This window comes from Triturus cristatus, chromosome 5_2, assembly GCF_964204655.1.
Source record: "Triturus cristatus chromosome 5_2, aTriCri1.1, whole genome shotgun sequence".
Classification (NCBI taxonomy): Eukaryota; Metazoa; Chordata; class Amphibia; order Caudata; family Salamandridae; genus Triturus; species Triturus cristatus.
The window spans coordinates 838,702,204-838,714,722 of record NC_140588.1 but is presented as its reverse complement, the minus strand read 5'-3'; the positions used below and the strand labels follow the sequence as shown (position 1 = coordinate 838,714,722).

The following is a 12,519-nucleotide window of genomic DNA, read 5'->3' as shown; positions in this document are numbered from 1 at the left end:
TTTGACTTCATTATACAAAAAAGGACATGGAAAAACAAGCAGGAACCAAACTGCCATTTGCTGGACTGTGGAGAATTGTGATTAAGGAATTACAACATTTGGGTTCATTAGCATGCCAGCCCTCTGCTAAAGGCCAGGCGAGAAGCAACACTCTAGCAGCCGCAGCCCTTGCAGGTAAGAGTGGTGGGCCCCTGTGGGAGGGGGGATTTCGACGGACGACGGGGAAAATATGTATTTATTTAATTTTCCCTCATCATCGTTTGTGGAAATCCCACCCACTGGGCACCACTGCCTCACCACTCTTACCTTCAGGGGTTGTGGCTGCACTCTAGACAGGGTAAGCGAGATACAAACTAATAGATAATCTGTGTTCACCCTCTGGTAGCTTGGCACAGAGCAGTCAGGGTTATCTAAAGAGGTAATGTGTAAGGTATTTGTGCAACACATGCACACACGGAAACCCAATGAATACATCACAAAAAGACTACACATAGGCTTAGAAAATAGATTAATATTTTCTGAAAAAAACAGAATCAAAATGACAAATATCCAATGTAGAGAATTTGAGATATAGAATGTTGAAGGAATAAATGCATTAAAACACTTAGAAACAGGTAGCACTAAAAAGGTTACTTTAGGTCTCTGTGGACCAGAGTAAAGTCAGAGTTGGACGGACCACGATGGAGCACCGGCTGGCTGCTGGACCCACGGAGGCCCTGGTGAACAATGTATCTTTCCTTATCACAAACAGTAAGATGGGTTTATCTTCTTTATGCAGGGAAGGCAACGCGTCAGTTTTAAAGCCGATTGCCGGAGTCAGGAGGCGTCGAGCGATGCACTGGATTCTGCCACGCAGTCGAGGGGATGAGTCAATCTCACAACCTACAGAGGCAGCAATACACTGTCTGGTGCATTGATCTCTGGAGACAAAGCGCTGGTTTCGAAGCAATGCACCGATTTTATTCCAGCAACTGGATCTATGTGCTGGATCTGCTACATGCAGGCAGGAGATGTATCAAAATCTATGTTGCACAGAGCTGGCGCACTCATCCCAGGACATTTCCTCTGCTAGAAATCCTCCTCCCAGTTTTCTAAACGGTAAGTCTTGGCTTATACGATAAGAAATGCCATGCTGGACAACAGCAGCTGGGTCTCTCTGTTATGTCAATGTGTATGCTAATGACCAAGCACAGAGAAAAACATGGAAAAACAGGGCACTATATTGTTTAACCATGTAATACATGTCCAGACTGAGTCCCTGGAAGAAGTGCTGAGCAAAAAAAACATGTGCTGAATAATAATGTGGCACAAAAACAAGTGGGTTTGTGTGCAACGTGTGAAAAGCAAGAGCAGCGTACAACCTACATTAGGCTGACCTAGGGGAGAACCTCAGTGGGGCCCCACAGGGCACTCACAACACAGTGAGCCAGGTGCGGATGCAGGGGTAGAGAGTAGACCTGGGCGGAGAACTCTGCTCCGTTAGAGGAGTTTGCAGTCTTTTCTGCACTCCATGCTCTGCGCATCACGCAGAGTTTGGACAAACTCCGCTCCCCGGGCGGGAGTTTTTTCCTCGCTCATGCTTGCCAACATTAAGTTATCAAGTGTGAGTGAGGAAAATCCAAAATGAGACCACCTCCAAGTGAGATTTCTCAACACAGACGGTCGCGACCAGTCACGTTGAGGAACCATCTGTTCCTGTTGAGCAAGCTGCCGCTCAAGTCGAAAATCTACTCGACCAGCAGGAAGAAGCCGCACCCTCTTACACTGCGCATGGTGTAGTTTGCACTGATTTTCCAGCACGCTGTCAAGCACACTGATTGGTAAGTGAAGAGAAAGGTCTACTTTCTAAAAGTGGCCTTCCTAAAACAGTAATTTTAAATCCAACTTCACCAATGAGGAGAATTTATCATTACCTTTCCAAAAATCAGAAATGCGACAAAGTTACTCCTCCCTGATCAGGAATTTCAGATTAAAAGTGCATTAAGGAATTCTCAAACCTGGACTGTGAAAGGGGTAGGCCTCACAGTAGTGAAACATTAATTTGGATGTTTGTCAGTACCAGGACATGCAAAACATAAAGGTTTATGTCCTATAATTTACTTACATAGCAGCCTGCTATTACAGTTTCTTAGGGTCTACCTTAGGGGTGACTTTTGTATAATAAAAGGGAAATTTAAGGCTTAGCAGGTAGTTTCAAAATCCAAATCGAAGTGGCAGTAAACTGCTCTCACAGGCACTGCAGTGACAGGCCTGAGACAGGTATGAAAGGCTACGTCCGTGGGTGGCACAATCAGTGCTTCAACCCACTAGTAGCATTTGAAGTACAGGCCCTAGGTATATGGTATACCACTTTTCAAGAGAATTAACAGTACAACAGATATGCCAATCAGGTATAAACCCATGCCGTCATATTTAGGGGAGGAGCGTATGCACTTTAGCACTGGTTAGTAGTGGTGCTCAGAGTCTTAAAGCCAACAAAAAGAATCAGCAAAAACAGGAGGCAAAAGGCAAAACGTCTAGGGAAAGACCACCCTAAGGAGAACAGGTGTAACTTGTGTCCTCCTAGCTGAAAGTAGGAAGATCTACCCAACCTATAAGGAGTTCTCATCACAAATTCCGGAAAAACCAAGATAGATCATCAGCCTTGGCGTGGTCTACCAAAGGTCTGTGTTCCACCCTAAAGTCCATACCCTATAGGGAAATGGACCACCCAACACTTTTGGATTCTCACCCCTCATTTAGATGAGCCACAAGAGGGATCTGTAGTCATTCTGAATCAGGAAGTGAGTGCCAAACAGGTATGGACTCAATGTTTTCAGTATCCAGACCACAGCAAAAGCTTCTCTCTCAATAGCACTCCACCTCTGGTCCCTGGAGCGTAGCCTCCTAGAGGTGAAGGCTACAGGTTTATCTAGTCCCTCCTCATTAACTTAGGATAGTAGTGCACCTATACCTGCTTTGAGACATCTGTCTGAATGATAAACTCCTTGGAGAAATCATGGGCCTTGAGCACAGGAGCTGTGCACAAGGCCTGCTTAAGCGAGTCAAATACAGTTTAGCATGCCTCTGTCCAAATCACATTCCTGGGCTGCTTCTTTAACGTCTACTCAGTCAAAGGGGCAACAATTGTGCCATATCTCTTGTCAACCCTTCTGGGAGCAGACAGGCCATGATGGTTCCTATCTTGGCCTATAGGGATTGCATCTTCCCCCTGACCACCAGGTTCCCAAGTACACTACATACCCCTGCCCTATCTGGCACTTTCTTGGCTTGAGAGTCAGACCTGCCTGTTGCAGACCCTGAAGAACTTACTGGAGGTGAGAAGGGTGGTCCTGCCAGCTGCTACTGAACACAGCTATGTCTTAAATAGCAGAGAAGGCCTTTATACCATCAATAACCTGGTTCACAAGACTCTGGAAGGTGGCAGGGGCATTCTTTAGTCCAAAGGGCATCACCTTAAGCTGATAGTTGCCCTTTGGAGTGGAGAAGGCTGACCTCTCCTTTGCTTCCTCTGTTAAGGTGATCTGCCTGTACCTTGATTTAAGATCCAAAATATTGAGATATTGTCAACCCTTACCATGTCAATCAGGTCATCAATCCGGGGGATGGAGTGAACATCTGTCTTAGGCACTGAATTCGGCTCTTTGTAATCCACAAAGAACCTCCGTTCAGGTGTGGTGCCCGGTGGGGCAGTTTTTGGTACCAGAACCACAGGACTGAACCTCCAACTCCAGAATTTTGAACACTTCAACCTTATCGGACAACCTGTAATACTTATTCTTAATAGGGAGGTTGTCCCATATGTCCACATCATAGGTACACATGTGGGTAGTCTCAGGGATCAATGAATGAATCAGGGGTTTATAAAGCGTGGCTACTCACCCATGAGGGTCTCAATGAGCTGGGGGGGGGGCTGCTGATCCGTCTGGGCACTGGGGTTCAGTTTAAGTGCCAGGTCTTGAGAACCTTCTGGAATTGGATCAGTGACAAGGATTGCCTGTGGTGGAGAGGTGTTCCAGGTCTTGGCTGCGATGTAGAAGAAGGATCTTCCTCTAGTTCTGATCTTGTGGATCTGTAGGGTGGTGGCCAGGGCCAGTTGGGTGCAGTGGAGGTGTCCGGTGGGTATGTTGAATGAGAGGCGGTGATTCAGATATGCTGGTGCTGTGGCATGGAGGACTTTGTAGGCGTGTGTGAGGAGCTTTAAACTGATTATTATGTTGACTGGGAGCAAGTAGAGTTCTCAAATTTTTTTTTTGATGTGACTGTGGCGGGGAGGTTGAGGACCAGTCTGGCAGAGGCATTTTGAATGTTGTGTACTTTTTTTGAGGAGTTTCTGGGTGACGCTGGCCTAGAGTGCGTTGCTGTCGTCGAGTCTGCTGCTGATGAGAGTGTGGATGGCCATCTTTCTGGATTCAGTGGAGATCCATGTGAATGGCTTATGAAGTAGGCAAAGCATGTGAAAGTAAAAGATGAGGATACTGCAATTATCTGGATGTTTTTGATAAGCGAGGAGTCCAGTATGATGCTGAGGTTTCGTGTGTGGTATGTGGGGCTGGGGGGGTTGCCAATGCGGTAGGCTATCAGGAGTCATCCTAAGCTGAGGGGGTAGGTCCCAGGATGAGGACTTCAGTCTTGAAAGGGTTGAGTGTAAGGCAAATGTCTTTCATCCAGGATGCAACAGCCTTCATCCTGCTGTGAAAGCTGTTCCTGTGGGTTGTGGGTTCGTTGCTGAGGGAGAGGATCAGCTGGGTGTCGTCAGCATAGGAGATGATGTTGAGTCCGTGGTTACTGCCAATGACTGCAAGCAGAGCCATGTAATTGTTGAAGAGGGTGAGGCTCAGCAAGAGCCTTGGGGCACTCTTCAACTGATCTCTGAGGTCTCTGAAAGGAATGGTGATAGTCTGACTCGCTGTGTTCGACTGCTGAGGAAGGAGTGGATTCAGTCCAGGGCCTTGTTGTGGATTGCAGTGTCATTGAGCCTCATGATTAGGGTGCTGTGGAGACAGTGTTGAAGGTGGCTAAGAGGACCAGGAGGATGAGGGCTGTGTTTTTTTCCCCGGTCGAGGAGGGAGGTGAGGTGGCAGAGAGGAGTGTGGTCATGGTGCTGTGGTTGCTTTGGAAGCCAGATTGGGAGATGTCCAGCACATGGTTCACTTCGGTGAACTCGGAGAGTTGGGTGTTGATGGCGTTCTTGATGACCTTGTCTGGGAAGGGGAGCAGGGAGATTGGTCTGAAGTTCTTGAGGTCTGTCAGGTCGACGGATGGCTTCTTCAGGAGAAGGTTTTCAGTTGTCGGGGAAGGTGGCAGTCTCGATGGAGCAGTTGAAGGTGTGGCAAAGTTCGGGGTCAATGGAGGTGGCTGCTCTGTGGAAGATGTGGTGTGGGCATGTGTCCAAGAGGGCTTCTGAGTGGATGCTCTTCATAGTCTTGAGTTTGTCATCTGTGGTGAGCAGGGTCCAGTTGAACAGGATCTGTTGATGTACGGCGTGGTCAATTACGGTGGTGTTGGGTGTGCTGGGAGGGTCCCAGGTGTCAAAGCTGTCGTAGTTGTGTCAGATCTTGTGGTGGAAAAAGGTGCTGAGCTTGTTATAGATGTCTTGAGAGATGGTGGGACGTCTGTTGGGTCTGGCGAACTCATTGACGATGGCAAAGAGTACTTTGCTGTTGTATGCATTTGTGTTGATTCTGTCTTGGAGGGCCATTTTCCTTTGTGGTTTTGAAGAGAAGGTGGTGTGCAGTGAGGGCATCTTGGGAGGTTGTGTCAGTTTACGGGGTTTTGTTGTTTCTTCATCTCTTCTTAAGTCATCTACAGGTGCACTTGGACTCGTGGAGGGCACGGGTGAAGTAACTGGCTTTCCTTGCGCCTTCTTAAGGGGCACCAGAGTGTCAGAGCAGTTGGGGATCTATCAGTGGGGTTTGGGTTCTGAGGTATTAGCATTGGCCGGAGTCGGTGGAGTAGTGGAGCTGAGGGAGTCGGTGACATGTTCAACTGTGACATTGTTCCAGCTATGGCAGGGGAGTGGTGAGGGTTGGTGTGAATGGTTGGGTTTGTGAAGGTGAAATGCATGCAGTGGTGGTCGGTCCAGAGTAGTTTGGTGGTGTGACTGTAGGTGATGCATGGGTTGGAAAGGTAACTAGCTGCTTGAGTCCTACATTGATGAGGTTCTCCAGGAGGGATGCAGTGTTCTGGTCATTGGGGTTGTTGAGATGGAAGTTGAGGTCGCAGAGAAGGATGTAGTCAGTGGATGCGAGAGGATGGGGTGCGATGAAGTTGCCAATGGCGTCAGTGAAGGACGGGCAGGGCTGGGAGGTGTGTAGATGAGCGTACAGCGGAGAGTGTTGTTGGGGTTGGTCTGGATCTGATATCTGAGGTGCTCCATTGTTGTCGTTTGGTTTTCCGAGTGGGTGGTCAAGTGGAGGGTGTTTTTGTTGATGATTGTGACACCTCCTTCTGGTTGGTCGGTGCGATCCTTGAGGGGGATCTTGTAGCCATCGGGAAAGGCGGTGGTGATGTCTGGGCCGCAGCTAGGGTTTGTCCAGGTTCTCCGTGAGGAAGGCAGGGTCGAGAGGGACTGAGTTGAGGAGGTCCCAGATTTCTGTGTGTTGCTTGTGGAGGGAGCGCATGAGGAGGATGCATCTGAGCTGGACGGGTTCGCTGTTGGTCGGCTGGGTGGCGGGAGGAGCTGGAGTGCAGAGGCGGCTGAGGGTGCAGCTGCAGTTCTGGCAGCAGAAAGGTCCTTGGGTGTCCTTCGGTGACACGAGGTGGTAGGCAGTGTGCCAAGGAGGGTGCTGGCGTTGTATGGAAAGTCTAAGGACCAGGGTCCATGGCACTGGGCATGGTCTAGGCATGGACTGGTGCAGATGAAGTGGCCTTTGCACCTGCGGAACAGTGGTCGTTATTAAGCAGTTTGCGGAGGGGCTGGGCAGCTGGGAGGTGGAAAATGTTGGGAAAAGTAAGAACAGAGAATGTATAGAGAAGTAAGAACAGAGGAAAGGGGCAATGGAGGAGGGCAGTTCCGCAGGGTATCGCAGGGGCAGAGATTGGCAAGAAAAAGGAAAAAGTTAAAAAAGGACAGCAATAAATATTCAAGAAACAAATGGCAGAAAAGACAGAAAAAGGCAAAAAAAGAGAGACAGAGGGCAGCCCAGAAGCAGACCAGAGACGCTCTACTACTAGACCACCAGAGATGAGGCTCAGGCAGGTGCCTCAAACCACTGCCCCTTGGGTCAGATGGGCAGCAGTAGGGAGCTTGGGGGTAGCAGCTACCTGGTGGAGCTGCACAAGGATGGGAGTAGTCCACTGAAAGGTCAGGCAGATTGCACCTTCACCGTGCAGCGGCCGCCATTAAGTATGTGTGGTCGGGGCTGGAGAAGTAAAAACAAAGAAAAGTACTTTCCCAACAGTTGGTAGCAGTCACTCCGTTGTTCAGGAGTGGCGAGAATGATTAGTCTTTCCACAGACCCATCCTTCTCCTTGGAGTCCAATAGGTCAAGTATAGGTTCACTCTCCTGTTGGACTTGGCCCTTTTTGCAGGTTCACTCCTAAATGTTTTGCCTTTCCTGTTGTCGGAGTAAGCCTCAGCAAGGCCTACCAGTGCAAGGGGTTCGCCCTTCTCTGCACAGAGTCCTCAGACCAATAGGAAGAAGTTGGCACAGAAACTGGAATAGAAAATACAAATTTTAATAAACCTCATGAGGTGGAACTACATTCACACAGCACCCTTCGGTAATGCATGAAGTAGCACACCGAACAGAAGGAGCATGGTCCTTTTATACCCACACAGGGGCTCAAAAGAATGAGGTACAATTACAGAAGAAGGTTTTATGTACATATAAAAATGCACAGTCGACAAGTAGGAGGAGTTAACAGTTTGCCAATGCTAGTAAACACATCCTGACAGTTACATACTGCTAAAAGCTGCAAGGACAGCTGCAAACTCAACTGGGCATGTGCGAAGGTGGAAGATGCTAAATATAGTTTGTTTCTAGGCAGATTACAAGAGCAGTCAACACTGAGGGAGGACAGAGCACATGGTGAGCACGTGGCAGCACATGGTAAACAAAATGACTGCCAGAAATACAAAATGGATTCCACAAAATGGACAAGATAGCCTCTAAATACAAGATGGCTTCCGCTAATGCTAACCCAATCGCTGCCAATTTACAACAGACGATCCTTTTAGCATTAGCTGAAGACATTCGTTCCTCTGGGGTAATCTAAATATGCATCCCATACATCTATTAGCATTATTTCGGCCACCTCTTTATTCAACATTTGTTGGGCCTTTGTTTCTGCAACATTCCTTTTGGCAGGTATACAAACAGAAATGCAAATGGAGCAAAGCATTGGACCACATTGGATACATACACAGCATGTAAAAAGTATCGTAATCATTACACACAGGATAGTCCGTAGCTTCCAGCCCCAAGCAGAAACAAGAGTCCAAAACCATCCAGCAAAAGTCCAAGTACCAGTCTCTGTATGAATTTTTGCAGCAATCTTATGCAGTTTTGATATTGCGTCATATACTGAAGGTGAGTGATCCGGTATGAATACGCAACAGCTGCTACCGATGATGTGACATGCACCACCTCGATCAGCCAGAACCACATGTAGAACCATTCGGTTCTGGTTCCTTGCAATTTGCAGCTCCCCCGTAATGTTCCCAAGTGTCATAGCTGTCTGATTGGTAACAGCTTCCCCAACTCTAGTCAATCGTCTTATTTTCCTACTGTTTAATGCAGCACCCACAAAGGAGAACAAACATAAATTAAAATCGACATATTGTTGCAGAGTAGTGTCAGTTTGGTTTACTTCGTCAGCACTTATTGTCCTTTTGTATCTATTTCTAGAGATATTGTCGAATAATTGAAGGTCCTGGTGGTATGATGCAGGTGCCAGAAACACAGGGGGCAATAGAAAGGACACATAGCACACACCTGACCACTGAGCAGATAGTTGATAATATCCTTGGCTACCACAGATAAAGTAAGTATTATGTGAGGCTATAAAACTACTGTTATTTACATCTTCAATAGTCAGAATTACAGTACATTCGTTTTTCCCCACTGGGATTCTCCCAATACTGCTTATACATACATCTGCTTTAGCTCTAGTAACAGAAATCACAAATTGTTCATTACTGGTAAAAGTTCTTATATTTGTGAAGACATATGCAGGCACATGCATCAACGAAAACTTTTGTGATTCCTTAATTGCGATTATTAAGGAATCGCAATTAAGGATTGCAAAAGCCCATGCATGTAGGAATCGCTATAAAACTAGCGATTCCAACACCTTCCTTAATTGCGACTCACAAATTGCGAGTCGCAATTAAAGAATGCCGTCCCATTCATTCCTATGGGCCTCCAGGCCCATAGGAATGAATTGGAGATTGCATGAGAAATTTGCGAGTACCAGTAGGTACTCGCAAATTGCTCATGCAATTTCAAGGGTGCAAGGGTGTCAAAATGACACCCTATTGCACCCCTGAAATTGATCTGTGCACATATGTTGCACACACACATGCTCTAAGGGCATGTGTGTGCGCAACATGAAACTTTGAATAAAAGAACAAAAGTGCATTTTACGAAGTTTTTGCAAATTACCATGAAGTTCAACTTCATGGTAATTTGCTCCCCCTAATAGCAAAATAGCTAATTTTTATACTTTAATGCATTGCATTTAAGGAATCTCAATTTGGGATTCCTTAAATGCAATCGCAATTTAAGTAATCGCAATTTAGAGAATCCTTAAATTGCGATTTTTGCATTTGGGATGATGCATCCCAAATGCAAAAATACCGGTCGCAAAGGGGCAGATTCTGAGAATCTGCCCGTTTGTGACCGGTTTTTCCTTTGATGCATGTGCCTGATGGTGTTGAAATATTGTCTGGTTGATACTCTTCCCATTACCATTTGGTCCCTTTGGCTTGACGATAACCATCTTTATCTTGGTAGCATACTTTATTAAGGCGAAAAAGAAGCCCGCCTACTGTACGTCTTCCAGATGCGAACAAAAGCGCATACCAGGCTTGACAAGAACCCTTATGAGAAAATGGAAGAGGAATAAAAGGTGTTCCTCCTTTCTTTTGATGTGCAGGTATCATCCCACACACCCAACAGTTGGTAGCATTTGTGGCATTATGAGCATGATGCAACATCTGGATTAAGGTATTATTTAAGTAGGATTGTCGATGCTTCTGCTCATGATAAAGAAGCGTAAAGTAGTGGTGTTCAACTGATACTGGAGTAGTGGCGATCAAGAGCTCTCGAGCAGGAGCCACTTTCTCAACGAACCAGGTTATAACTGCTACAGCCACCATAGCAACAACAAACCCTGTAGCACAAATGATCTTTCTCTTAGCAACAGTTGACCTCATTGTGGACATGATCAGCTCGTCGTTGGAAACTATCGTTGGAGCTCTTATCCCTGGGCAGCCGTTGGTTTCTTCACCGAGCGTCAAGACGGGTGTCGCTACACTATACAGGACTGATCCCCCCCCATTCCACACCGGAATTCCGTTTCACTAACCCAGGGCGGTTACTCAACCAGTCTATTTCTACGATGCAGGCTCTTTCCGTGGTCTCAGGTGGTATCGGGATACTCCAGGAATCGTGTGGTCCGGGAAGACTGCCTCAGATTCGTCAGGTGATATTGCGTGGCCTTTCTCCGCATTCAGGATCTCTCGATGGTCGGTCAGCACAGCAGGTTCCACCAAGGTAGGTAGCACCTTCTTGCAGTGGGTGCTATGGACCCAGCTCTTCCGATTCGTCACTCGAACTGCTGTCCTCGTGGCCAAGAGCACCTGCTCTGGTCCTCGCCACCTCTGCTCCAAGCTGTTTGACCTTTTAAAGACTTTGACCATTACATGGTCTCCAGGCCGGAGTTCATAGGCCTCACCTGTGGATCTGTCAGGAAGTGCTTCTCGAACCTGTTGATGAATTGGAACCAAACTGTCGGTTAACCGTGCCAGATAATCACTCATTAGAACACATGGTACATCATGTATGGAGCATGGCTTAGGAACTCCCCAAATGTTCATTGGTCTCCCAAACACCACTTCATAAGGGGTAAGACCAGTTCGAGATTGTGGCACCGATCTAATAGACAATAATGCCAAAGGTAATGCGTCTGGCCAATTCAAGGATGTGGAAGCCAGTATTTTTGCTAATTTCAGCTTCAGAGTAGCATTATACCTTTCCACTAGCCCTGCTGATTGCGGGTGGAAGACCGCATGGAACTTCTGTTTGATCCCTAATCCTTTCAAGACATGCTTAATAACTTCCCCAACAAAATGAGGTCCGTTATCATTCCATAAAAGTTTGCAAACACCATACCTAGGGAAGAATTCCTTCAAAGGCACCTTCGCTGTGGTGATAGCAGTATTGTCCTTCGTGGGGTATGCCTCTATCCATTTACTGAAGGCACATACCACCACTAGAACATACTTCAGGTTATTACAGCGTTCAAGTTGGATATAATTTGCAAAACTTCAAAAGGTGCAGTCGGTGTAGCAAACCCTCCTGCAGTAATTTGTGTCCCTTTTCCAGTATTGTACTGCAAACAGATCAAACAAGACTGTACTACTCTCTTAGCTGTGCTGGCAATTTCTGGATGCTCCCAAACTTGCGTAAGCAATTTCGTTATTGCTGAAGCTCCAACATGTGCCAGTCCATGTGCCTTCTGAACCATAGGTTGTACCAAAGCTATGGGCAGTTTCCATTTGTCCATCTGCTTATTCCGCCAACAGCCCTCATCATCCAACACTCCCTCTTCAAAACATTGCTCACGTTGTTTCACAGAAGCAGATTTCTGTATGGCTAGTACTTCTTGTCTAGCATCATGCCAGCGTTCAGCTTGTGACTTGACTACACACATAGAAGTAGTGCTTCGCTGCATCGCAGTCTCACGAGCTACGCGGTCTGCAAAGGCATTGCCTTGTCCTGCCTTATCAGTCACTTTCTTGTGTGCACTACACTTCACAATAGCTATTTTCTTTGGATATGTCAATGCAGTCAAAAGATTATGTACTAGTTCCCCGTGCATTATCTGCATTCCGTGGGACGTAAGAAAGCCTCTTTCCTTCCAGAGCAGGCCAAAATCATGGGACACTCCAAAAGCATAGTGGCTATCTGTGTAAATGTTCACACACAAATCAGTGCTAAGCTCACATGCTCGTGTCAAAGCTATTAGTTCAACTGCTTGAGCTGACTTCTGTGGTATGCGAGCTGTCTCCACTACCGTTGAAGTGTCGTAATTGCATATGCAGCTGAGGTCGTACCATCTGGCAACTTCAAACAGGACCCATCAACCTACAATTCCCCATCTACATCTGAAAGGGGCGTATCTTGTAAGTCAACATGACCCTTTGTCTGTTCTTCAGTAAGGAATATACAATCGTGTGATTCCTGTGACTGAGACTGAGTCACCGGGTATGGCAACAAAGTGGCTGGGTTTAGTGTCACACATCTCTTCAGTGTAATGTGAGGGGCCAACAATGTCAATTTGTATCCTGTC

The 12,519-nt window shown here is 46.8% G+C and overlaps 1 long non-coding RNA gene across 1 annotated transcript in view; it reads left to right on the top strand.

Annotated features, from left to right (window-relative positions):
* Positions 1–12,519, top strand: part of LOC146829327 (uncharacterized) — a 134,676-nt gene that overhangs the window by 113,072 nt on the left and 9,085 nt on the right. Inside the window, exons 4-5 of the long non-coding RNA XR_014961956.1 lie at positions 779–1,098; positions 8,853–8,988. This is a non-coding gene — a long non-coding RNA (uncharacterized LOC146829327). The remainder of the gene's footprint in view (positions 1–778; positions 1,099–8,852; positions 8,989–12,519) is intronic.